We start from the raw sequence: 24,724 nt of genomic DNA on the forward strand, positions 1-24,724 counted from the left end.
TCTAAGAAGAAACAAAAGGAAAGAAATTAGATTCTGGGATCTCTCTCCCTCTCTCCTATCCTTTCTCTCCATCGGAGTGACACATGGGGGCGGATAAAGGATAGGAAAAAGAAAAACCCACAATGAAGCAACTCCAGCTGTAGTAGGTCACTTGTCTAGTTTTTGTAAGGCCCTAGGCTTAACCCCAGTACTGGAGGAACGGTAACAGCCAGACTATGGACATTGGTGGGGTGTGCTGTGCTAACAATTCCAGCATTCACTGGTTGCTGGTGGTACATGCCTTTAATCTCAGCAGTCCAGAGGCAGAAGCCAGCCTGGTTTTGGTTTTCAGAGCAGGTTCCAGGAAAACCAGAGTTACACAGAGAAAACCCAAGTAGAGAAACCCTGTGTAGAAAAAACCAGAACCAAAAAACCAAACCAACCCCCATAACCAAACCAAACCAAACCAAACCAAATCCCAATAAGCCCAGTCTGGAAAAGGCTGAGCCAGGAGGATAGTGAACTCCGAGTTTGAGGTCAGCCTGCATTACACTGTGAGGTGAAACCCTACCACTGCTAACAGCAAGGCCCCATCTCCAGTGCAGAGGCTCCTAAAGTGAACAAGACCCTCAGTTTCTTCCTCAGCAGCAAAAAAATAAACATAGAAATAGCATACCCGGTAAAGGCTGGTGTGCAGTTTCTCCCATGGAAGAGAGCCTTACAGTCCTGGTACTCTTAGAGTTTCCAGGACCCTATGGGTCCTCTGATGGTACTGAAACTCCAAACAACACAAAACATTTTGAAACCACGTTAAGACTAAGCTGGTCATCTGCTTCTCCCCACCCCTCCTGTTTCCATGATTCCCCCATTGATTTCCTTTTCTCAGATTATTCCTCCAGGATTTGATACCAAAGCATGAAGTACAGAGTAAGATATTTCTTTGGCTTTTCGCTTTCCAACGTCGGGCGGAGTATCTGGGGTGGGGGTGGGGTGTTTAATGCAGAATGGAGCTCTTGCAATCCCCAGGATTCCACTGAGGACTTTTGACAGAGGGAAGGAGGAGAACTCAGGGGACTCAAGACACAGATGGCTGCAAACGACGCCTTCTGGGGCTTGTCTCGCAATAAAGGCAAAACCCCGGGGAAGGGTGATAGCCAGACCTCTTTAGGTCTGTGTACCTGAGAACGGAGGGGCCTGGCCTTCCTTTGTTTCCACCCAGGAATGGTGGATAGATACCAGCTCTGTGCAGAAGAGAAGGCCTAGGACTTCTTAGCTTGGGTTTGGATGGAACAACTGAGTCTGGGAAGGGCACAGTGCTGCCAGCTTAGAGATCTGCATCATCCACTTCCCCTTACCAGAAAGCAATACATCTCCCTTGTGCTTGAGTGCGATCTTAAAGGGAGCTGCCTTGGGTGGCATCACATGGTTGGTACAGACCAACCAGAAGTAGTTGCATGACCGCTGTGCCCCCTAGAGGGCCTTGGCCGTATCTGTTTGCTGAACGCATTGTGTTGAGGATGTGACTAGATCACCATTAGGGCTGGGACCATGAGGAAAATCCGGCAGACTTCAACATGTCTTTAGTGCTGACACTGAAAAGCCAGCAGGATTCAGGGAGTGCAGATGTCCAAAGATGACTTTCAGACCGAGATGCCACTGTTGCTCTCCAAGTTCTGGCTGGGGAAATTCCACACCCAACTTAGGACAACAAGGCTGAGAAAGGACGTAAAAATCAATTGCTAGATATGTAAGCTGCCGCTTCTCCACAAAGAATGCTTCGTGGGCTTAGCCCACTGTCTGCCCAAAGTAACATCTCAAAGAGTTGTCTCCTCTTTAGTAGTAGTGGTTTAATCATAACGGAGTAGAGGGAGGGTCTAGGAACGGCACAGACCTTCAGCCATGCGGAAGCTTCTGCATTCCAAGTCTTAACTCCCCACTCTCAGTTGGAAAACTTTCCATGTGTTTGGGGCTAATGAGCTACAGTGCTCCGTAATACATTTGTAACGACATCTCATGGTTTACTTGATTTTATTTAACTTGTTTTGAAAATGAAAGCTGCAGGTGGGCACACATGTGCTTTTTGTTACGGTCGTTCTTTCTATGATTCGAGAAGTCGAGACTGAGAATTATATGTTTCAGCCTTTTTGTTCATGATAGTGGCTTTATTCTGTGCACAGGGAACAAGGTTTGGCTCACAATAAAGCAAGCCCGCGAGAGAGAACACTTTAAGACAGACTTGCATTGTACTTTGCAGTAGAGTACAAATAAAGACACCAACAGAAGCCATTCAAACTCCTGTTCAAGTATTTTCTAAATTATTGGTCTCTCTGCAAGAACATTTTCCTCTGATATAAACAGTGCCCATGAATAGGATGAGTGTTTGAACAGAACAAAAGTACCAGGTTTCTTCCTGTTACCCAAACAGCCATAAACACCAATGGTACAGCACCCTACCCAGCAACTCACATCTCACAATGGGGCTCATGCAGCGGGGCTGAGACATTCAGTTCTCGGCTAACACGAGTGTCCAGTCCCAGCTGGGGAGACACCAACAGCCAAAATGAACAGTTGCAAAAAAAAAAAAAAAAGCCATTGAAGGGAAAGGGAGAGGCTTCCTGACCCTCCGAAGCCACCGTTGAATGCAACAGAACTACATCTGGATGAGAGGATGAATCATGTCATTGTCTTAGTAGCTGAGCACACAGGTTTTCCTATCCTTCTTGCTTCTGCAAGCTATTCCCAAAGATGCTGTCTTACTGATTTATTTTATCAGGGCTGCTTGTAGCTATACATGTCAGTGTCGATGTGGGAGTAAAACTACACACACACACACACACACACACACACACACACACACACACCTAAAGAAAGGCTACAAACAAAAACAGAAAATGCTAAGTAATTCTGAAACAGTAGAAAAAGCAGAAATTATTCCTCTAATGTTTAAGTGAGAAGGGTTGAGCATAGATTTAAAACTATAATACACATGGAGGCTTAACCACAGAAGGCTTTGTGAGTGAGATGCATGACGGGTGTGTCTGGTTCCTGATTGATGGTGGCTATCGCCTCTTTTTGACTACAATTCATGAAAAGAAATTTATTTTCTGTTGAGATCTAGTGCTTGATTTAATTGGGCAAAACCCAAAAGATTCACAAAATAATTACTGAATAACCTGTTCGTTCCCTTCCTGCTCAGGCTGTCAGTGTGCTGGCTGTTACATTTTCCTTCACAGAAAGAACACTACAAGGACATAGTTGGTGATGCTCAAGCCACAGGCATTTTAAAGTGACATAAGTGAAATATCCAAGTGCCCCACCCCAACCCTAGCCTTGGCTATCCCTCCTATCAGAATCGAAATTCCTCTGTAGCTGACAATTTTATTTCTGGGCTTTTCTAGGTGTAGAGCCTACCACACCATATAAATGACTACTAGCTTTCTTATGAGCCACCCCCCCCAATCTGTCTATTTCTACTTTCTATTTTAAGTGATAAGACTTCTATCAGCACATCTTGGTTTCAGGATACTCCTTACCACACAAGGTAGACTGGAACACTAACCTTTTGTCTCAAAGACCAAATCTAGGCTTTGCTATACATATCTAGAAGGGTATTTTTCTTATGGTTTAAAATCATATTAACATTTGGCCTGCAGAAGGTAGTTACCAGTCTCACTAAGAAAGCTCCTTTGCTTGACAGTTACTTCCTGCCTGTCCTCTCAAGTAAAGAATTCAGAGAAAGGCAGGTGGGGGAGGACTGGCATTGGTGACAGTCCTGTATTATGTGTAGTGGTCGCCAAGTATGGTCAAGGGGCTGAAGAGGTTTCACAGTAGATGAAAACACTGGTTGTGCAAGTCTGAAAACCCAAGTTCAAATCCCCAGCATCTATCTATCTATCTATCTATCTATCTATCTATCTATCTATCTATCTATCTATCTATCTATCCATCCATCCATCCATCCATCTATCTATCTATCTATCTATCTATCTATCTATCTATCTATCTATTTGAAGAATGGTGAAAACAGTCTGCCAACCCCGCGTTGGTTATATTGAGTGCGGGTCATCAGTCTACTCTTTGTGTCTCCTTACCCTGTCCTATTACCAAGACACCAGCAGCCAGTGAGAGCTGACTCCCACATCAGCCCGCATACAGAGACCAAGGCCATCAGCCATCACCTCTGCTTTTGCTGGCTCATTCACACTTTGCCAGTCGTCTGTGAGGTGGTTCCCATTAGTTTATGCTTTTTGTTTTTCAATGGAAAGGCAGAGTCACTTTCAAAGAAGCCTTCGTCTGATAGAGCTGAGACTAAATTTAAAATATGTATTTGAAACCTTAAGGGCCATAGCTCACTGTTCCCTGAAAAGAGGAATCCACTTTTCTTTAGTTTTCTTTTTTCTTTTAAATTTGAGACCCAGTTTCTTTACATACCCATACACACTCATAATCCTCCCATCTCAGCCTCTTGAATGTCGTCATTATAGTTGTGCACCACAATGTCTAGCCTCTTTAAACTACCTAAAACGTTAAATCCCAGCATTTTAAAGATCTTTTCTATTTCAGGCCACACAGTTCTAGTGAGAAATCAAACTCTGACTACAGCGTCTCTACTTCCTCCCCTCTCTACCCTCCCTGGAGTGTAAACCGAGAGTTCAGCAGAGACCAAGGCCCACCAGCCATCACCAGGAGTGGAGGCTTACTAACTGGTGAACACATGGGCATGATTCACACCAGCAGGATTAGAAAGAAGGAGGCTGTCTTCAGGAAATATGGAAAGCACAAAATACAATATGGGATTTACTATGTCAGAAGCAATGACATCCTCAGGAGCCATGGGGATGATGGTGGTGGTGGTGGTGGTGATGGTGACTAAGAAGGAAAGTGTTGTGAACAGACATATTCACACAAATCTGGAGTGTTTGGCTGTAGGTCCCTGAGTGTCAGTCTAGACAGAGGACACACAGAATAGATGCAAGTTTAGAAAAGTGGGTACAGCTCTGTATTCTATTGGAGATTGTGGGACGTTTGCTGGAATGCAGTTCCTGGGTCTGGTCCTTAGCTATTCTGCTCCACGAGGCTGTCAACATGCACTTTAAACCTGTATCATGGTGATGCAGGGGACCTAGGGAAGGCTGGGGACATTAAGTTCTGTGGGATCATAATGAAGTGCCAACCATCCATAGTGTGGCAAACTGCAGAACACTGTAGACACATCTGGACCTCGCTCTTCTGCTGCATTGGTATTATGCTCCCTGCAGATGACAGATTAGAAGACGGAATCACGTCACACTCGTGAGTTGCAGATAGGGGACTGAACTCATGGATCCCACTCTGATGGCCGGAGCCTGTGTTCGTAGGCTGTTACTTATATGGAGTGATGGATCGTGCAAATGGTGCGAGACTGTTTGTGAGTGTCACTCATGTGGGTAAAACTCAGAATCATGAGAACAGAATCACAGATACCAGAACAAATGGAAGAAGAGCTTATAACAGGAAGAAAGGGATTAGAATACACACTGGATTTGAAAAACAGGGCACTCGCTAGACTGCAGTTTACCAAGCAGCTCATGGGGGTCATGGAGCCCCAGAAATCTGCTCAGCCCCATCTCTCTAGCATGGGGACTATAAGCATATGTAAGCATGCACCATTCCGATTGTTTTTTTAAGACTTAGTTATTTTATTTTATGTCTATGAGTACACTGTCGCTGTCTTCAGACACACCAGAAAAAGGCACTGGGTCCCATTATAGATGGTTGTGAGTCTCCATGTGGTTGCTGGGATTTGAACTCAGGACCTCTGAAAGAGCAGTCAGTGTTCTTAGCTGAGCCATCTCTCCAGGCCCCACCACTGTGATTTTTAATAGGGGTTCTAGGGTGGGACTCAGGGCCTCATATTTATTTGTTTTTACCAAGAGTACCACATTGCCTCTGGGTTTGTTTTTGTTTTTCAAGGCAGGGTTTCTCTGTGCAACCTTGGCTGTCTTGGAACTCGATCTGTAGAGCAGACTGGTCTAAAAAGGACCCAGACATTGTCCCGCCTCTGCCTCCTGAGTGCCGCCACTGCTGGGCTTCACATGTCTTAGTATAAAAAGATGCAGAGAAAGCAGTACTTTTAAATGAACATCACAATAATATTATTGATAAAAAATAACCTTTTGTGTGTTCTGATGGAATATCTTTCCAAAATTATCACTGAGTGTGCTCCTAGTATTTTCAAGTGTACTGGTTTTTTTAAAAATTGCTAAAAATTGAAGAAAAGAATTACAAGCGACAGAAGATATACAAATATTGTTTTGTGGAATGTATTTTATTTGTGAATGTTAAGCAATGACTGCCATTATGAAGAAAAAAGATCTTACTCCTGTGGGGGTCACCAATTGGCAATGGAAATAAAATTAATTTTAGTATAATAAAATAAATAAAATAATAAATTCCAGTCAGCTTGTTTGTTCGTTGATATAAGGGCTTGTACATGATAAAGGGGTGTATGTGTGTGTGTTTGACAGTTGGGGTATTTCCTGAAGTGAGAACACTGGGGTGGGTTAGGACAGAGAAAGGAGTAGAAAAAGCCTGCTGAGCTGGATTCTGGTCAATCTGAGACGTCTTAAGGGAGCTCCAGTGGCCCGAGTGACACAGAAGGTGGGAGGGTTGGAGGATTTTGAGTGATCTGTATTCTGATCGTGATGGAGGCAAAGGAGTTAGGTAGATTTACCAAGGAGAGAAAACCTTTTGTTTGTTTATTTGGTTTTAAGTAGAGCCTGAAACTTTTAGGAGTGATGACATTTGCCTTGACAATCACAAGTGAGTGTGGGTCCCATGGCTAGCAGTGCTGGATCTAGTTCAGATAATTCAGATAACAGCCACATCGGCCAGCCAGGCACTCTTCTGCTGATAACAGACTTTCTGAAGCAAACAGCTAATACGACAAACTGCTAATCTGAGTTTTACTTTAGCGCCGCTTGCTATAAAGTTATGCTAAAGGTGCTAGTGCTCAATAAAATAACGAAAAGAGGATGTTAGATAAATGAGTTCTAATTCATGATAAATGGTTTGTTGGCTGAAGCTAATTAAAAACATATCCTTGTCTCTACTACCTGCCTGAGGAACACAGGCCCCATACCTGCATTTCTTATCCTACCCAGTAACCCCTTTTTCAGATCAACACACTCTCAACCTTTACCTGAGAGGGTTCTGTTTGCAACTGATGATGGTTGACACAGAGACTCATAACTTCGCAAGGTGCACAGAATAAGAGACTTGTAGGGAACATGGCGCTGCACACACACACACACACACACACACACACACACACACACACCTGTCCTCCCCAAGGCCCTGGGATCATTTTGGCAGACTGTAAGCCAGGGGCAGTGGTTGAGTCTAAGGAAACAGTGTCTTCTAAACACAGTGTGGTGGCTACGCATATAAACTCACAGTGGTTGTGACAAGCCAGACCAAATCCCACAGGGAACATGGGGGTCTGGCAGGAAATCCCACCAGTGGCTGTAGAGCTATCGGTAAACTACTGGAAGATAGAGAATCAGTTTCCTCTGAGAGTGCAGCCCCTGGTAAGTTAACCACATTCCACTGGCCGACCACACACACATAAATATTGGTCTTGATAAGTTAAAAATTAAACAAATCTGGATAGATACCCAAGGGAGAGTGGATCTGGGAAGAGTTAGGGGAGGGCGGTGAATGTGATTAAACCATGTCATACAAATTCTCAAAGAATATATATAATTTTCCATTGGTTATTTCTGGCTTTTTAATAAAAAAAAGTCCATAGGTGTTTTGAATTTATGTCGGGTTTTTGAATTGATTCCATTGATCAACCTGTCAGTTTGTATACCAACACCATGCAATTTTTATTCCTATGGCTCTGTATACACAGCTTGAAATAAGGGACAGTGATATCTTCGGAAGTTCTTTCATTGTGCAGAACTGTTTTGGTCATCCTGGATTTTTTGTCTTCCCATATGAAATTGAGAATTGCTATTTCCATGTCTGTGAAGAATTGTGCTGGGATTTTGATGGGGATTGTGTTTAATCTGTGGATTGCTTTTGGTAAGATGGCTCTTTTTACTAGGTTAATCCCACCGATCCATGAGCAGGGGAGATCTTTCCATCTTCTGTTATCTTCTTGAGTTATTGTCATACATGCATTTCCCTTGCTTGGTTAGATTCACCCCAAGATATTTTTATTATTTGTGGCTACTGCCAGGGTGTTGTTTTCCTGATTTCCTTCTCAGCCTGTTTGTTACTTATATAGAGGAGGGCTACTGATTTTGTTGTTGTTGTTAATCTTGTATTCAGCCACTTTGCTGAAGATGCTTATCAGTTAAAGTACTTCTCCGGTAGAGTTTTGGAGGTCACTTATGTACACTATCATATCATCTACAAATACTGATATTTTGACTTTTTCCTTTCACTTGATCTCCTTTAGTTGTCTTGTTGCTCTAGTTCGAGCTTCAAGTACTATATTGAATAGATATGGAGAGAATAGATAGACTTGTCCCTGATTTTAGTGGAATTGCTTTGAGTTTCTCTCCATTCAATTTGGTGTTGGCTATTGGCTCGCATTGGAAATGGTTTGTAATTCTCTTTGTTAAATGTTTGTGGTTTGGGTATAAGGGTGACTATGGCCTCATAAAATGGATTTGCCTATGATCCTTATGTTTCTATTTGATGGAATAATTTCAGGAGTATTGTTATTAGCTCTTTGAAAGTCTTATAGAATTCTACACTAAAACTGTCTGCCCCTAGGCTTATTTTGGTTGGGAGACTTTTAATGACTGGGTCTATTTTCTTAGAGATGTGCTTAATTTTACTGCAACTTGATGTATTTAGTTGATATCCTGTAGAGTCCATCCCTTTTCTGATAGGAAGTGGAAGGCGAGTGGATCTGGGGGGAGGGGAGACTACAGTCAAGATGTAAAATATGAGAGAATTTTTAAAAATATAAATATTAAAATTAGAAAATTTAAAGATAATTCCCAGGGAAAACAAATTAAAATGTTTCCTTTTTAACTAACTTTGAATAGGTTTACAATTATTTAAAATGTATAATTTGATGTCACTAATCACAGCAGTCTGCATACTTATAAATCACACTCTGTATAATATATACTGTTGAAATTCATTTTTATTGGCTACACTCATTAAGTATATTTTGGTGAGTGAAATGATATTGTTCACCCTGGTTAAAATATGAAGGAAAGCCTTAATCTAGTAAAGCTTCTGGTCTAATCTAATGCGATGATTTGAAGTCTAGCCTGTCAACCTAGTAAATGATGGGTTCTTGACAAGTAGCCAACAATAGGTGCTTGAAGCTCCTCATTTTCTCTGGATAAATCTAAGAATGGAAGCAGACAGAAGAATCTCACACACTAAATAATGAGTTAGGATTTAAAGAGAGGGCTGCCACAGTCCCTTCAGGGTTATTGGCCCCCAAACCCTCGCTTGAAACAGCTGCTTTCATTCTGTAAGTGCTCATAGGAAATGCTACTTTCAACAGCTCCTTGTCTCTCACTGTCCCCAGTGTCCCTTACCTTGGGACAATAGAAGCCTAGCAGCTGACGCTGTGAATTAACTCATATGGTTGACAATGCCAGCAAGCGTAGACCATTTGCGGAGAGACGGCACACTGGCCATGGATGGACTGTCCGGCCACCGTCTATTCATTCTCTTTGTAGATCATGCTTCTATCACATGGGCCCACTGGAAAGGGAGCAAGAGTTCCAGGGGCTTCCAGAGAAGGCTCTGTGACTTAACAGTGCCCGGGTGTCAGGTAGGTGACCAGCCAGGGGCTGGAAGATTACTTCCATGATCTGCTCAGACAGGAATCCCACTCTTGTGCACAACGGACTCTCTGAATTCCAAATGTCCACACTTCTGCTTTCTCTTTAGAGCTCCCTGATATAAACATTCCTGAGAGCTTTGTTCTTATTGTTCTTTCCCGTGTACAATCCCCACAGTTACTTTTGTTTATGAAACCTATGTCTCTTACACGTTCCTGCAACCAAGGAGGCCTTTTACATTCTGAGTCAGTATCACAGGCTCCATTGGGAACAGGTTCAGCTGAAAAGTAGGCTTGTTGTGAACAGAATAAACAGGAGCTCTTAACGCCTGGTTACCAGGTTATTCACACAATGAATAATATCCACACAGTTTGTCACTAGGAAATAATACGATCGAGGGAATGGGGGCAGTACTGGTTCCACTGAGAGGTTGTCTCCGAGGTCATGGTCAACAGCCATCATCATCATCATCATCATCATCATCATCATCATCATCATCATCATCACCTTTTTGAAAGGTTAAAGTTTCCCAGTCTGAATGCAGGAACAGACAGCAACCAAAAATCCATACATGTCCTGAAACAATAAGATGTGGAGACAGGACAGCACCACAAAGACAGAGCCTGCTCAGCTGTTTCCTGACGGTCCGGCCCTGCACACTTCCGCCTCACAGTGAGTTTCTAAAGGGTAATTATAGCAAGTGATGTCATGATGGATGGACTCTTTCCAAGGGCCTCGTGGCTTATCTTTGGGGACAGAGAGTTAGGAACAGTAACAAGCTGTGAACTGTTGTCACAGTTTGATGGAGGGAGAGAAAGAAAGTAATAGGCCAGCTCTGTACTTCTCCGTTATGGGCAGGACCTACATTCTACCTTCAGAAGCTATCCCTGCCTGGATGCTACTCCTTAATAAGTCAATCTCAATTCTGTTTACATATGTAAATGTCAAGACTACTGATTTTATTGTATGTGGTAGGTATTATGTTTACTACTTAATCAGTCGATAGCTACTCCTATGAAGTATGTAGTATTATAGGCTGGCCACATGGCTGATAAGTGGTAATGGAAGCTTAAAGCCTGGCCTCAGAGACTACCCTTGGTCAGGCTGTCATTTTCAATGATATCGTCAACTCATTTTATTCTAAAATAAACTTTTAAGTGAAACATATGAAAATGAGTCATTTTTGTCTCAGCCATAGACTTTGATTACAGGATGTCATGAACTTGATAATTCTGTTTTTATAATTAAATCACATACAATTAATGTTTTTGGTCATAGTGGAGTAACCTTTTCTCTAACATAACTGATATCTTTGGGTATTTCCAGCTCTCACTTGTCAAACCAAAGCGTGCTTCTTAAGGGAATCCTGTAGGGTGCTGGAGGTACAAAGTGTGTCTCTGGGGAGCATATGTGCTTCTGTAGCAGATTCAGGAAGCTAGAGCAGCTGTGAACATCTATTGGTACAAGGCAGGAATCAGGAGAACAAAGTTGAAGTCAGGAGAGACCCAAGAACCAGCTTACTAACGAGTAGCTTTATGCTGTAGGCTGCGTCTGGGGTTCTGGGTTTGTGTTCATGACTCTCTTCTGTAGCTTGGATATGCTCTGATGGGAGAGTCTAAGACAGAAGGGAATGTTCAATGTCTGTGTGAAGAATAAAGTTTCCTAAGACTCGGGGGATCAGAAGGAAGGCTAGAAGAATTAAGCATTGAAAAAAGAAAAACAGCTCTTAATTCAAGAGCCATTAACAATGCATTTTACAAAGAGCAGGAAGAGGGGGAAAATCACCTCTTGATTTGAGGAAGAAGGAAGGAAAGACATGGGGACAGAGAGGAAGAGAGTGAATGAAGGAGAGAGGAAAGAAGGAGGAAAGTAGTTATTCTTAGACTCTCACAATTGTTTCTCCTGAGGGCCAGTATTTGCTGAACCATTTTCGTGGGCAAACATCTCATATTGCTCTGTGAGCAGCTTCCAAGAAACAAAGAAAGAACACTTGCTCCAAACCCACTAGCAGCTTCTAGGGAGACAGTACGGGTGAAACGTTTCAGAAATTATAATGCTTAGAAATACAGAGGTTAAGTGTATATAGCAGCTGAGAGCAGTTCTAATTTGGTAATATGATTACATATTGTAAGAGAGGAACTCCAGGGATTGAACCTATTCACTTTGAGCTTCAGTGCCCAACAGCTGGTGCAGCTCTAATCAATTCTTAGCTCACCCCGAAAATGCAGTATCTACCAATTTTATGTTTGAATGCAAGAATAGACAGAGGCACTCTGGATCAGTGCCATTAAGGCTGTAAGTGGGTCCTGTTCCTGGAGCACAGGAATAGAACTCAGCTTGTTTTCATGGTCACTCAATCAGGAACCATTAAATACATAGGGAAAGCATTAAATACATCATGGCCATTGGTTCTGATGTTAGACGAATGTTCACACCCAGTTCTGTCCCACTTGTCTGATCCTGTGCTCTTGCGTTCAGTGTCCAGTGAGAACTCCTCTCAGCAGTGCAGGGCACACAGGTCATCCTGGGAAAACATGCAATACTCTGCTGTCCTAGGGAGAGGAGAGCAGTGTGCTGAGATTTCCAGTTAAATGTTAAATGGGTCCCAAATGTTAGTGAAATCTCACTTCCCAACATGAAACATTCAGTCCAATCCGCTGTCTTTGCTCTTTTCTCACTACGTTTTATATCATAGTCTTGTCTTTGATCAGGTTTTCTTCAGAAAGCAAAAGGCAATACAAATCCTTTTACTTTTCCTGTAGGTAAGTACGTGTCGGGAGTGTGTGAGTGTGTATTTATGAGACAAAGAATCACCCTGCGGTCCAGAATGGCTTTAGACTTCCTGTCTTCACCTTTCAAATTCTAAGATTATACACATGCACCCCCATGCTAGGCCTGAAAAATGTATTTCCGTGTTGACCAAATTTAGCCAATATTTGCTGACATTTCATTGGCCTCAGAAATATGACCTAATAAAATCTTCAGAAATTGTCAGAATCAGACAAATCAACAAGCAAAATCAAATGTTTTTAATTAAACAAACAAACAAACAAAACAAAACACCGGTAACTCATGGGTTAACTCAGGCCTATTCTAACATTTGGAAGGTTTGGATGGAAAGGTCACAAGACAGCCTGGGCCACATAGGGGGCCTGTCTTTTAAAAATACAAAATCAAATACCATGCAGAGGAGATGGCTCGGCAGTAAGACAGCTTGCCATGAAGGACCGATGAGCAGAATTGGAACCCAGAAATCCACAGTAGAAGGAAAAAAAAATCACTCCTAAATGTTAGTCTGACCTCCATGTGTGTGCCATGGTATGTTAGCTCTTAACACAGACATACAGACACACAGACACAGACACAGACACAGACACAGACACAGACACACACACACACACACACACACACACACACACACGAGAGAGAGAGAGAGAGAGAGAGAGAGAGAGAGAGAGAAGAGAGAGAGACTAATAAATATAAATGATTTAAAAATTATCAAACAAAAATAGAAATCTTTTAAAATGTTTTGGTTTTGCTTTAAGACTCTAAGTTTCTAATATTTTAATCAGTTTGTTTATAATATGAGAATACTGTTTAATTAGTCGCAGGTCATTCTTGGTACAGTTGAGGTTTTTCTTTACCCAGAATGAACTGGAAACTTTATTTATAGCAGAATAAACATTCGAAAGCTCAGGAACTCAATCAACATTTATTATACTTCTCAAAGGCAAGTAACACGGCATAAATGGGAAAGCACCCGGGGGAAGGTTGGCTGCTGTCTTCTCTGACTGAAGCAGATTTTTTTAAAATAAAGTATATCCTGAGGTTGGTGAGGGATCACTGAGACCAACCAACTATATCCATCTACACAGTCATTATGCTGACAAGAATCCTGCCAGGTGAGGTTTCTACATTGTCATGACTACTTATTCATTGTTAATTTACTGTATAGAACTGTATTATTTCTAATCATAAAATAAAAATGCTATAAAAATAAAAGAAGTTATTTAGAGAATTCATTGAAGATTCTATATAATTAATGTTTTTAAAAACATAAGCTTATTTTTAAACATTTCTCAAATTAGAAAGTTAAATTCAAGAAAGCTTCAATAAATGTACTTGGAAAGGAACAAATTACTATGTAAGAGAAGTAGAGACTATATTCAAGGGAAGCATAATTACTGAAATATTTATGGTTTTGGTTGATGGTCTGAATAGCTAACAGCATTTAATTAATGTTTTATTACTCTGCTGCTATGTAGAACTTTCTACCTCAGGCATGGTTTGGTTCCTCCCCCTGACTACCCCCCCCCTCTGGCTCCTCCTAGAGCCCCTGGCCTTGTTCTTCTCTCAACTCCAAGTTTTCTTTTTATGCCCTAGTGAGTCCATCCAGTTCATGGAAGCACTGAATCATGGGATATAATGCTGGCCACTGGAGCATGGGCAACCTACCAGAGGCCACATCACTGAAGAAAACTGACTCTCTCCATTCTCCTGCTTTCAACTGCTAGAAATTCCTCAGCGAGGGGTGAGCTTTATGAGCTGCTCCCCTAAAATTCTATGCTTGGATTTTAACCATCTTGAACTTGTGTAGGTTTTACATAGTCCCATAAGTTTGACAAGAGTGGCAGCTGCTGTGAGTTCCGGAGTTTGACAGCTCTCACGACCAGATGACACTGTTGTGGTCCTCCCAACCTCTGGCTCTAACAGTCTTGCTGCTTCCTCTTCCCCAGTGTTCCCTGAGCTCTGGGGTGTGAGTGCATGCATTTGTGTGTGTGTGTGTGTGTGAGTGTGTGTGTGTGTGTGTGTGTGTGTGTGTGTGTGTGTGTGTGTGTGCGCGCGCGCACGCTATTTGGGGCTGAGTTTTCCATAGTCACTCATTCTCAGCACTCTGTCTAGCTATATTAATCTGTCTCTTGATTATTTATTAAGTGCCATCTACTGCGAAAACGGGAGCTTTTTCTAATGAGGGTTGAGGGCTGCCGTAGTCTATGGTACACAGACAGGTATTTAGCAGGAAATTTGAGGCTGTGCCTATTCAGTAAAGTAGAAGTAGGTTCTCTTGGCTAGGTTTAGAGTGTCAGGCATGAGTTCTGTCCTCTGGGGTTTGGCCTCAAGTCTAACCAGAAAGTGGCTGATTCCTCCATAGCATTCACTCTACTATGGCACTGAAAGGCAGGTTTTGGCAGGCTGGTCATCACTGTAGCTCACAGGATTCAAAGTTGGATAGTACATTGTCAGCTGTTCTCTCCCAGCCGATGACACAGCACCATCTAGCACTATGTTTTTCACATTCTCAGATAATGTTTCTGCATAGTCATAAACGGACTTGTTTCTTATTTCTTAAGAAGGCTGTAGTATCACCGATGCCTCATGAGCATGGTGAAGCTGGGACAGACGCCTGTCTACACTAGCCCATGCTGGCATCCAGCTGGTCCACCCTCTCTATGCTGCATCTAAACAGACCTTGTGAGAAACAGAAAAATAAAAATTTGAGAGTCTCACCACACTTAAAATGTTTCTTTTGCAAAGCACACAGAATCTGAAAAGCTTAGGAGGCTGAGTAGGCAGAGACTTATGGAAGCTGTTCTAGATAAAGTCATGTGAGCTCTAGGGAATAGAGACCAACTCTACTTTTGGAAAGTGAGGAAGTATTATCTGAAACTAGTCACACAAACCCAAATGGATCAGGGAGTCATAAGGCCCTTGGTCTTTCTCAGTTTTAGCCCCTTGTCTTTTTTCTTTCTTGGTCTACTTTATGTGTCTTGTGTGGCCTCTAGGGCAGTCTCCCTCAAGGACATTGCTCCTGACCAATCTGGCCTTTCCTCTCTGTAACAGCTTGTAAGCTTTTGCACGCCTCTGGCTTACTTATGCCTGTGGCAATTTGAAAATTCCAGTAAAACTGCTTCTTGTTAATTTACTGCTCATTTCTTAGTCCAACTTTCCAGAGGAAAGCTGTAGTTGGTTCAACTCTTTTCCATATTTCAGGCCAAGGATAGGGAAGGGCAAAGCTGTGAGATGGTTCTGAGGTCAGGCTTGTACAATCTTTGCCACAGAAATGAAGTTCAAGACTTTTGGGAAACAAAAGATTATGGAAGATTATGGACATATTCTCAAGAAAGACTAGCAGTCAGGTTGACTATGTTTGTACATATTTACAAATTCATTTTTGATTCACAAATTATAATTATGCATAGCTATGGGGTAAAGTTGTAATCTGGAAATGACTTTTGATGTGATCTCAGGTCTCTTATTAAATTTTTAGTTATTCATTCAACAAGTTTTCATTCAATGATCTGAATGGTTCTGATCTAGGAGAGAAAGAAATAGAAAATGGCTTGTTTAGAAATACTGGATCCAAAAAAAAAAAGATATACTGGATCCCCAGTGTGCCCTTGCCCCATGGTTCCCATACATCACTTATAGCTTGGTTTTGATTTATCACCTCTCTGAGAGTTATCTCCCCTGTCAGTAGGATGGAATGATGCTTTTTATGCACAGCTGCCTTCACAAAGACCCAGGCTTATCTTCACCACACACATCTTAGCAACACATCTGAGTGGTTCTGAATGGTTATGGCACTTTCATCTATGAGATTATATGAATTTATAATCATGCATAAGTATCGTTGCATGAAAATATAAATAAAAGCATAGTAGAAGGGAGAGCTGGGGCAGATGGGTATATGGGAAGAAGAGGAGACAGAGAATGAATTCTGCTTGTCATAGGTTAAGGACTTAGCCCTTATAAGCTTTTTGCCACATTAAAAAACAAAACAAAGCAACAACAACAAAAAACTCTTTTCTTTGGCAGATACTCAAGTGGTGAACCATCTTAAAGAGATATCCTGGTGCCTCCCCCAGGAGGTCAAAGTCAATACTCACCATCTGACATTCGTTCATATTTATTGTGTACACCTGTGAAGAAATGAGTAAAAACAACCCTTGACCTCTGTGGTCTTCCTTCTAAGATCAGGGCCTCATTCACTTGCAGTCTAAGCAAAAAAAAAAAAAAAAAAAAAAAAAAAAAAAAAAAAGTTTGGGTATACTGTCCAAGAAGTGAAACTGGCTAACAAATTTCCTTAAGTTTGAGATAGCCAATTTCCTTGGCTTAAGATAGTCAAGGCTATAAATCAAGAGGAATCTTAGAAACCGTCCCAGCCTGAGGAGATAAATAAGCATATGATATCTACATGGATGTAGTTCTTGTGTAGAGAGGGGCCACTGATGTAAAGATAAGGACATACAGATAAAGAGTATACTTTAGCCAATAATAATCCATACATATTTAAACAAATATAATTACATTAATGCATGGCATTAATACTTACAGGGATGCTGAATCTAGGGCATATAGAAATTTTACCATCTTTTAAACTTTTCAGTAAATCATGACCTACCTATCCAAAAATAAATTGTATTTACAAAATCATGTGTTAGAAAAAAAAGTTGAAGAAAGACTCTTTTGGTTTGTTGTGTTTGTTTTCCCTGGGATCTTTGAGTGTCATACTTCTGGCATTACACAAAGATTGTCCTGGAAATCCTTGGAGTGTCCGAAGTTCTGATGCCTTATATGTCCTCTGGAGGCTCTGGACTGAAGTGCAGGGTAAAATGGGGAGCAGGTGCTGCTCAGGGTTCTCATCATTTTATCAAGTGTTAGCATTGATTATAACCGATAAACCATCTAATGGCAAACCCATCAAAACTACACTGTACTTAAAAAATAATGTGGAAACATTATAACCAGCACCATAGACAGATGGGAACAGAAAACCCTGCTCATCTTCCTTCTCCGTTCTCTCCCTGTGTTCCTTGCTCCTTCTCCCTGGCTACAGTTACGTTGCCATTCTGATTTCTTTATTAACATTTCATCATGGACATTCCCAGGTCACTTCCTATCATCAGCTTTTCATTTTGAAAGGTTGGGTAACAACGAAATAAGCTCCTATGCTATCCTTGAATTGAATTCTCTAAAAGCCAACACTGGAGTTAACTATGCCTACCATAGGGGACGGTATGGTAGGCTCTTCCTGTGTTGACCAGCTGAATGCTCAGATGATGTCTAGAGTATATTTATTCCTTGGGAAAACATTCTGAACTCCTGACCTGAGCCTCCTGCCAGGGCTCAGGGCGAGGGTGCGCAGAGTCCATGCTCAGCAGCTTAGGGGATTGCAAAGCAGGGCTGCAGAGCTCTGCAGTAACCGGATCTCATCTTGCCTTTCTGCTTTTCGAGATGCCTCACTGGGAAATCAAACTTATTTGACTGCAGGCTTTCAAAATGCCTTTCATTTACTCATGAAGAGACGAGAGCTGTGGTTAACTATATGTACCACATGACTGAAAAATGAAATCTCCTCATGGACAGGATTGCAAAAACAGGAATAAAAGCAGATAAAGGACAGAGGCGACGAGAGACCATACGTCATCCAGATACAGTGTCTTGGAAGATGGAGAAAAGGCATTTCTTGTTTGATGTTCTCAAGCCAAGAGCATCTCTAATGCCTGTCAACCCCTCTAAGGAGAAAAATGCTGATTCCACCTAATCCTCTTCCTCTTCTCCCCTTCCCTTCTTTCTCTCCTGCGAGTCATAGATTATTAAAATGAAACCGGCTTTTCTTCTTGACTTCACTGCAAAAGCCTAGCTTCAGTTCTGGTCTTGGTACATGTAAGAGACAGGAAAGTAGATTTATAACTGAAAAACAAACAAACAAACTTATAAACGGTTATGTCATAAAAGGTACAGGAGACTAGAGGGATTGGACCAAAATGTAAAGGAGTGTTCAGTACCAACTTATAAAAAACGGTCACTCCACTGGCAGAATTTATGTCAGAGGATGGAAACATGAGTAATGTTCTTGCCAAAAAGGACGTTCTGGACCAGCCTGTGCAAACAAGCAATCCGAAGCTGGAGCCTGGCCGAGCCAGCCCCATGAGTAAACAGCTGTGAGGTCAGCCCCAGCTCAGCAACACAGGCAGTTTCTTTCTCTCCACATTAGAGTCAACAGAAAGCCCATGGCCCACCCAAACAGGGAATAGAAGGCTTCAGAAAGTTGAAATACGCAAACGGCGCCACTTGGGTTTCCTCTGATTCCTACTGGTAACTATGAGCCATGATGCCACAGGGACAAATCACCTGTGCTTTTGCTGTGGTGGGTCAGTCTGCCTTGTTGACCTTGTGAAATGTTAAGAGGCAAGTGGGTGTCTTTGTTCATTTTGTGTTGCTACAACAGATTACTTTATGAGAGGAGCCATATGAAGAAAAGGGATTTGACTCAATTCTGGGGCCACAATGTCCAAATAGAACATTAATGTTTCAAGGGTGCGGTGCCCCCTCCCCCCACCCCCATGACTCTGTCACGGTATTGTGGAGAAGTGAAAATTAAAAATGTCTGCGGGTGTAAGAGATCAAGTACATGGTAGGGTCTCACTGTGTGAGACTCATTCCCAGAACAACTACCTCCATGCCCTTCAAAGGTGCTACTGCTATGACCTAATCACCTTGCACTAAGCCTGCCCTTTAAAGAGATAGAGTATTACAATGCAGACCAAGCTTCTATTACAGCACATGGCTCTTTGTGGGACACACTTGGACATACCTGAACCATTCTGGGGACCGAGTGCATAGTAAAGCTTTTTATAGCCAGACAGGAGAAAGATTTTGTTGTTGTTGTTGTTGTTGTTCTGCCTTTAAATGGGGCTGGTTTACTTTTCAACAGGATTCCTGTGCCATGGACTTCCACCCATCTTTAGACAATTTAAAATTACAAAAAGTTCATGTTTTCCCTTCCCTCGGAATATTTTCGTTCCTGTCATATTTTTTTCTGTTTGGAGGTTATTTTTTTTAAAAAGTCATGTAGCATTTTTTCTATGTTTAAATAACTCAAAATCAGACAACTTATCATTTATTTTGTGCAGCTTAGTTGACTTTGTGATGCCAAATTTTCTCTTTCTTCATAGGAAATCAATCTGGGTACTAAAGAACCTGTGTGGTTTATAGTCTCCTTCAAACTCTGGTCTAACCTCATAAATCAAGCTATAAATGGAAATTACCAGTGGGGGAAAGAGTCCTTTCTATTTAACTTCTCAGGGAAAAAAATCAGTCTGGTAGTTTCCAAGATACCGTGTCTACCTTGCCAACTTTTATTACAAACTCTGGCTAAGAGCATGGCCCTAAAAGTGGCTCATTATTAACGATGTGGATGATGATTAATAAGAGAAACAGAGTTGGGGTGCACATATAGATTAAAAACAGAGATGCAAATGCCAGTCAAAAATGAAAACATAGTATGAGATCTATGAGGTGGATTCCCACACTGTCTTTCCTGCCAAGCTGTGCCAAGGCAGGGCTATGCTGCAGGAGAACCTCGTACTCCTAGGACAGACTCTGCCTCCTTTTTCTGGCCACCCGGGTTTGGGCAGGGGATTGGCAAGGAGGACAAGGCTTAGGAGGTCAGACAAGTCAAGGGTAAATGAGACTTGTGTGGCTGGATGAACAGCCCTCTGGCACAAAGCTACAAGAGCCTCCGAACTTCAGCTTCTGAAAGGTGACCTGACATTGCCAGACAGGAGCAAACCTGAGCCAGAAAATACACTTTGACTGGGAGGCTGGGGCAGGATCTCACCCTGGCCAGCCAGTTTTCATTTTATACAGAGAGCAAGGGCGCAGTTATATATGCAATAGACAGGTAGCAGTAGGTAGGGCTCAGGTTTCAGGCAAAGAAGGCACAGAGCCCAGTGGAGAAAGGAAACAAGATAGCAGACAGTTCAAGACTCTCATGCTGGAAACCCTGCCAGGTTGTTTTGGGTGTCACTTCATGAGCAAGTCCATCCCAAGAGGGTCCCCTAGACTACTCTCATGGCCTTTAGACCAGTGCTCTAAACTATGCAGTAGGCCTGCATTCCAAAGGTGGGAGCAAGTATCGAAGACTCAGTCCATTCTTTTGGGATGCAGCTGCCTCATGTGGGCTGGAAAAGAGACATCAGTATTTGCAGTATCAGGTATAAACTCTCGTCTTCAGAACGGCTCTATGGCTCTATATCCCATTTGTTGTTTTCTGAATAGAAGGCTCTGATTTCCCTGGGAAAGTGGTCATTCTGTGGACATTAAGTGGGAAGTCAATAGGCCTGGTCCATTACTAAGACAGTTATGAGTTCGTCTCGTGAGAGGGACCATTTCTATGCCTTACTCTGATTCTCACTGTGCCGCTAGCCGTGTAAGTTGGTAAATCCGTTTGGGAAGTCCAAGGGCCTCTGACTTGTCAGTCATCTTGCAGCACCACGGTGAGGCTTCCTCCGAACTGAGACTCTCAGTGCTGAGAAACAGCTCCAAGACGCACTAGCACACAGCTACTCAGCAGCCACTCCCCAACAGGCCTTCCATGCACCTTCTGTTCCTGGCCCTTGGTACCTCTGAGTTGTTTAGCACAAGCTCTTGGTAGATGCCTCTGTGAGACGTTTAGATCAACACACAGATTCACCACTGGCTATTCAGCAAGTTACAGAGAAAACAGCATACAAAGAAGCGGTAACCCTGTCAGAACAAACTCAAACTCTACCAAGTAGGTGCCACTGCTTTTGGAACTGGAGGAACTGTTTGACATTTTAACTGATTAGAAGTGGGGAGGTTTTTCTCATGGCCACCACCTCCCTTCCCAGCCGCACCTTGATGTTCATGCCATGTACAGATGCTGTGTGCTCCCACATCTACTAAGTGTGGAACTCAAATGAGCGTGCCAAAGTGGACACACTCTACTACTGGCGCAAGGCATATTATTTCCTCGATCACAGAGCTATAATCTCTTTCATCTTGAAGCCAGATCTTAACGATGAAGCAGTCTTGTATTAAAACAGAGCTGTCATACCATTTCAGTCCATGAATGTAGGGGAGAACATTACATATTCCAAGTGGAAATCCACTTTGCTTTTAGGTGGGCACAGTGGCAAACACATAGTAGGTACCTTAATTTGGGCTCCTCTGAAAGCAGATGGAGGCTGCCAGTCAGGAAGAAATTGGCACGTTCTTCCCATGTGCTTCTAGTTGGCTTCTCAGAGGAGACAGGGGCAGGGGCTTTTTACTAATCTCACTGCATTTCATCTTATTCTCAAGCCAACACTCAAAGGATAACAATGCGGGAAGTTTGAACGGAGCTATTCTAAGCACTTTGCAGATAATCAGTGGGTAGTAAGTGCCAGTAGTATTTTTAATACATTATCTCATAAGCAAAAAAAAAAAAAAAAAAAAAAAAAAAAACCTGAAGCTTGTCAATGACTAAATAGCACGGTCCAGGCCATTACTGTTAGCTGTAGTGAAACAGTGTATTTGCAAAAAAAAAAAAAAAAAAAAAAGGCCCAAGGCACGGTGAGCTAGTATGTTTTATTATGTTTGTATTAACTAGCTATAGGATCGTTGTTGCTGCTGTGTATATATGACAACTGTGTGCTTACCCATGTGTGAAGGCCAGAGGTGCCATTCTCTTTCCAATTTACATTTTTTTAATGCAAAATAGTGACCTCAAAAAATAAATGGTCAGGGGCTGGAGAGATGGCTCAGTGGTTAAGAGCACTGAACTGGCTCTTCCAGAGGCCCTGAGTTCAAATCCCAGCAACCACATGGAGGCTCACAACCATCTGTAATGGGATCTGATGCCCTCTTCTGGTGTGCATGAAGACAGACAGCTACAGTGCACTCTTATACATGAAATTAAAAAAAAGAAGAAGAAATGGCCAGTTGTGTGAAGGGTATCTGAGTAAGGCACCGTGTTCTTATATCTTAATCCATCTTCCCATTTACCTTAGGTTTTGAAAGAGGGCCTCCTACTATACTCAGACCATATTTTTCTCAGCTAGCCTGTTGGGCCAGGAAGCTCGGGTCTTCATGCCTGCATGGCAAACACCCTACTGACTGAATCACCTCCCCAGTCTGTATCAACTACACTTAATCCTTGTGATTTGCAGGAACCCATATTCTGTGTCACCTTTTCCTGGCCTTCCCTTGCCTTCTGCATCCAGCCAAGGCTGATTAGATTGCAGATAGCTAAAGTGAAAATCGCTTATGTGTTAGTGTGCTGGATAGCTTTTTGTCAACTTGACATAAGCTAAAGTCATTTGAGGGGACGGAACTTCAATAAAGAAAATGCCTGCATGAGATCTAGTGGTAAAGCATTTCTTAATTAGTGACCAATGGAAGAGGGACCAGCCCACTGTGGGTGATGCCATCCCTGGGCTGTTGGTCTTGGGTTTTATAAGAAAGCAGGATGAACAAGTCCTGTCAAGTTAGCTCTCTCCATGGCATGTGCATCAGCTCCTGTGTCTAGGTTCCTGCCCTGCTTGAACATTCCTGTCTTGATTCCCTTCAACGATGGGCTGCAATGTGGAAGTGTAAGCGGAGTAAACCCTTTCCTCCCCAGTTTTGGTCATGGTGTTTCATCACAACAATAGAAACCCTAAGACAGTTCTCTAGTAATATTGACTTATGGGCTGGTATCATAAATGACCCAAGGATGATGTTAATGAAAAAGTAATCAACCAGAGAGGCAACCAGAATAGACATGGGAAATGAATTCTAAGATTCTAGATACATAAACTCAATGGGGGTCTAGAGTTGGCCCTGGTCTAAGAGAGCTCCAGCTCTAGTCTCTACTGTTCCCAGTATTCCGGTGGTTCTTGCTCCAGGTTTCCCTAAGATTCACTGCCATGTGGCCCCAGCAAGGTACCCTTGCTGGACAAGTGCAGCCAGCAAAACATGAAGTAACAGAGGCACAGTAAGCAGAGGCAAGTACATTTCCTGAAAACATGCAGGATTTTGTACCTAGTGAAGCAGCACATGCTTTCTGCATTATTGATAACTTTGGCTGTTGTTGCTTTATTTCCCTAGGTTTAAAAAAATAATTTTGTACTTTTAGCTCGCATATATCTTCACCCTATTATTTAAGTAGATCTCCATGGTTGCTTCCTTTCTGTTTTATTCTGGATTACTTACTGATCATCTCCAAACTGCTATTTAGTCTTAACTTATAAAGTGACAGGAAGGGAACATGGGTGGAAAGAGGACAGCTGTCAACACATACCATTGGGTCTCCCATGAAGTGACCTGTCCTGCAGAAATGACCTTTCCTATGCCCTGTTAATTATTCTGTTATTAGCCTTCAGATGAAAGGACAGTGTCACAAGACACAGGATATGTAGCCAGACACATGTTCAGCTTTCAATCTTTCTGTCTTTAGCTTGCCTGATTAGCTCCTTCCTGAATAGTTATAGGAAACTGACTCAAACCACTAAAGCATTCTGGAGTTCAGGATTCTTACAAAGTCAAATGTAACCTTTCTGTATAAACCAGCAACCAACTCATAATCTGACCCGGGAGTAATAAAAACTATGCACCCCACCCCGCACACACCACTTCTGCTTGAAGCTAGAAATATTCCAACCTTTTTTTACTTAGTGAATGTCACCATATTGACACCAGCACAGTGAACTGCTGCTGAGGATGGGAAAGAAAGAATTGCCGATGCACATGACGCTGTGGATGAGGATCTCTAGAACTGAAATAAGACAGAGTCCACACATACTTTATGATCTTTATGTCATATTTGAGCCAAGAAAGCTGAGCAGTAGTTGTCAAGGGCTGAGCACAAAGGACCACAAAAGAACATTTTTGAGCCTGGGAACCTCCTCACGTCTGGATCGTGGTGGTGATTTCCCTCTAGTAATAAGTGCCTTCCACAACTCACAGATCTGTGCGTGCAGACAATGGATCAGACTGCATATACACTGCATGCTGTTAGAAAGATGTTTCAGAGGGAAGGTTGGAGAACCAGGCTGCATTCGCACTGTAGCCCAGCATTTTGGTTACACATGACCACAAGGTATAGAACCTTTCCGAGTCTCATTTTCTTGACCTATAAAACAGAGCTAATAACTGTGGAGGCTGCTGGGAAAACGTGG

General features: G+C 42.3%; 1 protein-coding gene across 19 annotated transcripts in view; it reads right to left on the reverse strand.

Annotated features, from left to right (window-relative positions):
- Nucleotides 1-24,724, reverse strand: part of 1700020N01Rikl (RIKEN cDNA 1700020N01 gene like) — a 133,155-nt gene that overhangs the window by 74,728 nt on the left and 33,703 nt on the right. The window lies entirely within an intron of this gene.

This window comes from Rattus norvegicus, chromosome 1 (genome assembly GCF_036323735.1).
Source record: "Rattus norvegicus strain BN/NHsdMcwi chromosome 1, GRCr8, whole genome shotgun sequence".
Lineage (NCBI taxonomy): Eukaryota > Metazoa > Chordata > Mammalia > Rodentia > Muridae > Rattus > Rattus norvegicus.